The following is a 4,947-nucleotide window of genomic DNA, read 5'->3' on the forward strand; positions in this document are numbered from 1 at the left end:
CCAGCGACCAACCCGCAGACACCGACCCCCAGACACCAGCGACCCACCACCAGCGACCAACCCGCAGACACCGACCCCCAGACCCCACCACCGACCAACCCGCACACACCGACCCCCAGACCCCACCATGGACCAACCCGCACACACCGACCCCCAGACACCAGCGACCAACCCCCAGACGACACCAGCAACCCACCACCAGCGTCCAACCTATAGTTCACCTAATAAACACACTTCAAACTCAAGCTTGACGTTAGCAATAATCTTTGAAACTTATTAAAATTAATCACTGAAAAAGGAAATTACACCACATACATTTACATAATGTCTAAACATTTCCAGTCGTTATCTTTAGATTTTGACTTGTACGTTGTAATTACTTGATTTGAATCATGAATTTATTAATTCATCTGTAGTGTTTCAGAAAAAGAAACCATAGACATGAAGGAAAGAAGAAAAGTCCTCAGAGGAGCAGAACAGGAGCCAGTTTAAGGTTTTAGGAATCAAAGAGGAGATTCAAGCTCAGAACAAACGGTCCTGAATCTGATCAGAGAAAAGATTCAAAACAGAAAACCCAATGTCCAACGTGTTACTGATGATACCTGGCTAGTACCGTTTCATCATCGCAGTACTTCTACTTTGATGTGAATCTTCTTCCAGCGCTCCTGAAACCAAGGAACCACTTTCTCAGAACCTAACCAGCCGGTCCCAGGGCTGTCCTGGTTGGACCCACCTGTAGCTGATGGAGATCACTGAGCCGTCGTGTCTCAGCAGGTCCAGATCAGATCGTCTTTCTGTCTGTCCATGAAAGTCCAGGTGAAGACAAAGAACAGCTCCTCAACCAATCAGCTCCCTCGTCTGTCCTCCAGCAGTCCCGTTCAGGTCCAGTTCAAGGGGGCAGAACCAGGTCTACTGCTGGTTTTCTGATGTTTTGTCTTCCCTGTGATGTTTTGACAATGAGAGAAACACCTGAACTGCTCTCTCTCCCTCTCTACCTGCCCCCCTCCCCCCCAGGTCTCTAATAGCGCCTCATTAGTCGTCTCGCTCTTTTCTTTGGGGAATGTTTCTGTTTTTCCTCTCGTGTCACTTTGCTGCCTGACAACCAGCAGCCAGATTCACAAACACAAACTCCCCTGGAGGTTTTCTCCTGGTCTCAGTCTTGGACTCTGTTAGACCAGAACTGGGTCTGGACCAGCACACAGGAGGTCAGGAGACACTGAAGTAACAGAACCCTTTACTGCTGGACAACACACACACGATAAGCTGCTCAGATTCGTCCCTCAGCTCCTCAGAATGACTCAGTTCAACACATTACATGGAGTAAATGGAGATCAGAGGAAGTGTCCCTGGGTAAAGACACTGAAATGCTCCTGAATGAGTTTGTGGAAATGTCTGAGTGTTTGTTGTACACTAGTATTACTTTATTATAAGTACATTTCTCTCCGTCTGTCCCCACGATGGCAGCCTGCAGGTAGCAGCCTCTCCTTCCCTTTCTCTTCCCCCCCCCCCCATCAGATGGACATGACTCATGAACTTTCATCTTTGTTAAGTATTTGTTTGTTAAAATATACATTAAAATGAATATCTAACGCTTTATTTTGTATATAAATGATAAATTCTTGTGCGTCTGCACTCACTTTTGTTTCCCCCGTGTGGGATAAATAAAGTTTCTTAACTTTGTTGTTACTGAATTGTACATATTTCACCGTTTTCCCCTAAATGTTCCGTTTCATAATGTTTCCATTTTTCCTGATGTATTTTCCGCACGCTGTCCACACACTATACTGTATCCAGGACATTAAATACATGTGTAAGGGTCTGTTGGGTTTGTCTCCACCTTGTGGCCCCTTTAAGTCACTGCACGGTCACAGTCAGCAGTCATGGTAAGAAGCTGCTGCTGCAGTCAACGGTTCTGTGGAGGTAAAACTGGTTTTCAAGTCAACTTTGCTTTTATTAGTTTTTCTGCCTTCAGAGAAGAAATTGACTATTTAACTCAAGACACAAAAACAAAACTATTCTCCTCCTTCAGTGGCCGGACGGCCCAGGCTCTCCACCTTCCAAAGACTTCAACCTGAGGCGGGAAAAAACAAAACAGATTTACAAGGTTTGAGTAGGTCTAAACCAGACCCAACCCAGATCCTGACAGTCTAAACTGAGGGTTTAACAAGAAGGATTAATGGGTTCTAACCAGATCCAACCCGGTCTCAGATCAGACTGACCTCTGCAGATGTTCGTCGCAGAAGGAGCCCAGTCGCTGCATCTCCGACTGGATAAAATTCTGAAGGACACAGAGGGACACAGTCAGTCCTGGAACAGGTCTGAGGTCTAGACCTGCTCTAATGCATTACAACTTTACTTCTTAGAAAGATTAGAACGTTCTTCTTGAGCCACAGCTGCCTCTGGGACTCTCCGGTCAGAGTCTGTTCCAGCCGGTTCTTCTTTTCTGGAAACTTTTTCTTTCAGTTGTACTCAAAATATTCCAACTTGGTCTAAATATTTAAAATGTGAGATGCCGCCTTGTATGGAGTACAACATCGATGGAAACATCGCCATTTTGAAACTACGTTATTAAATCATGCTAATGTTAGCTAAGAAGTTAGCTATAAAATACTAATAGATACCTGTTAGCTAGCCAACTCAGCAAGTATTCAAAACGCCAACATATTTAAATATTTTATAAATACATGCATTTGTGGATTTCTACCACCTTTTATTAAAACCTGAAATATTTGTGTGCATCAGAAACACATTTGTGGACCTAAGATCATGTACAGCGATAATGTTTTTGTGGAGAGTCATTTACATATAATCTAAAATGCATTAGTGAATCCTTCTGTGAGACTGATCCGACTCCGTGGTAGTACATTAGTAGTATTACTGCAGTTTCTTCCAGTACCAAGATCTGTGTGTTTATGGCATTCAGGCTGGTTGAGTTTTCTTGCAGTCGGTTCAGCTGATCAGTGACGCTGTTCTCGAACGTCTGCAGCAACACACACCTACACACACACACGAACACTTTAATTACTATACAGTATTTTATTTAGCAACAAAAGATTTAAGTTAGATTTTTCATCAGTGTTCTCCGTGTTTGACTGGTTCAACACCTGTGTGGGTGGAGCTATAAAATAATTCACTCTTCAGGTCCAGCAGACACCCGGAGAGTCACAGCTGGTACACGTTGGTACTTGTTTCTCTGACTAAAGACATTTGTATGCAACTGTGTGTTTATGTATGTAGCTGGATGGTTGCTAAAATGCATTTCTCAATCACCATTATTATAATGCTGTACAAACATTATGTTTTGTGAGAGTATGCTACAAGTCAAACAGAATGAAAGTATTTTTACTTTGGCTCTTATTCTTTCCTTACTCTTTGCTCTGACATGAAGTATATCTACAGTCAGCATATAACAAAGGGTAATTACATAAATACATTGCTAAGCCACTAAAAAGGGTTGCTTAAGTGTTTATTGTGATTATTATTTTAAATGTACTCAAAATGCTTGCAAATTCAAAAATGTTGTTCAAACTAGCTAACCCATGCCCCACTCTCTGACAGACTGGTCAGGGTGCTAATGGCACCTTTGGGACGGAGCCTGGCCCGAGTACCTTGGGGGGTTCTGAGCCGCACACAGGACCAGAGCCCGTGGTGATCAGGAAAGACTCACATCAAGAGACTCCCTGTAGCCCAGAACTAGGCACTGAAGCCACAAAGACAGCCGTCTTGTTGCAGTTCTACAGTCGAGGTGTGCACTGCAGATCTACAAACAGAGAGAAAAGAGTGGGGTCCTCCCTGTCTATTTCTTTAAGTTTATGATCCTAGGGTTCTGTGCAAACTGGGGCTTATGGAAAATAACTAAGTTTCTCTTTGGGTGGCAGGTGTGTTTGTGGGCGGTACCTGTGTTTGTGGGCGGTACCTGTGTTTGTGGGCGGTACCTGTGTTTGTGGGCGGTACCTGTGTTTGTTCATCTTGTCACAAGATCTGACGTAATTGCTGACGTAATCTGCACTCTGCGCATGCGTTGGCGTCTGTAGCCACCTGTCGGAAGCTCCGTCTTGAACCGGACTCTTATCCAGTTTTAATCCACTTTTTTCGTTACATTTTTTATATCCTTTTATTTAACTTAACTTTATTTAAGTTTTACGTGGGTTAAGGATTTTAGTCATCCGACATGGATTTTAAGATAGATGACCGTAAAAACGCGATCAACGCTACTGATCGCAACAAAGCTCCGGTGACTATGCAAGCCGAGAAAACTCTGCCCCATGAGGACTGCTCACTCCTTAAGAAAGCGAACAAGAAGATTGCTGACCTTATGGAAGACATCCGACGACTTTCAGAGGAACTCAAAGAGAAAGATTCCCTGCTGACTGGCTTTATGGATGTAGCTTCAGTACAAGCCAAACAGATTGTTTCTCTTAGCGCAACCGCTAACATCCAGGACACCGTGTTTTGGGACCCCTCTAGTCTTCCCAGGCTTTCATCCTGCTCGACTCCGAAGCATCAGTCAACCTGGGCTGAAGTGGTGGTCCGTGGCTGGAAGAGAGGCTCGGATGGGGCTGCCTCTCCTCCGGACATCGGCCTCTCCAACCGCTATGCAGCCTTGTCTAACGACACTCCGGTCCATCCAGCGGATTCACCTGCGGCTTCGAGTCTCCCTGATACGGATCTCTTTCGGCGCACAGTGCCTGCCGACACTGTTGCTTCTCCGCCACCGGCTACATCTCCTGCACTGGGCCGCCGGTCTGCCGCCGGACCTGATCGGCGGCCGTCATCCCGGTCAAAAACGTCCGCTTCCCGACGTAGGATCCTGAAGGAGGCTGTGCTCAGACGCTCCGGAGGCCGTCTCTACCCTGCACCGTCGGGTAGCCCTTCTCTCAGGTCTGTTACTGCTGCTCCAACACAACACTCGGCAGCTCACACACTCCATCCTCAGTCCGCACGCAG

At 45.6% G+C, this 4,947-nt stretch overlaps 1 long non-coding RNA gene across 2 annotated transcripts; it reads right to left on the reverse strand.

The window, feature by feature from the left end:
- Positions 1-1,927: 1,927 nt before the first annotated feature.
- Positions 1,928-4,031, reverse strand: LOC123967024. Of its 2 annotated transcripts, XR_006824163.1 has the most exons (5): positions 3,955-4,031; positions 3,609-3,916; positions 2,897-2,996; positions 2,220-2,278; positions 1,928-2,071 (listed from the first exon to the last, which is right to left on the reverse strand). It is a non-coding gene; the product is annotated as an uncharacterized LOC123967024 (long non-coding RNA). The 2 variants fall into 2 exon arrangements; XR_006824162.1 differs by lacking the exon at positions 3,955-4,031 and having other exon boundaries at positions 3,668-3,905.
- Positions 4,032-4,947: the final 916 nt, after the last annotated feature.

The sequence above is a fragment of the Micropterus dolomieu genome, unplaced genomic scaffold (genome assembly GCF_021292245.1).
Source record: "Micropterus dolomieu isolate WLL.071019.BEF.003 ecotype Adirondacks unplaced genomic scaffold, ASM2129224v1 contig_14819, whole genome shotgun sequence".
In the NCBI taxonomy this organism is placed as follows: domain Eukaryota; kingdom Metazoa; phylum Chordata; class Actinopteri; order Centrarchiformes; family Centrarchidae; genus Micropterus; species Micropterus dolomieu.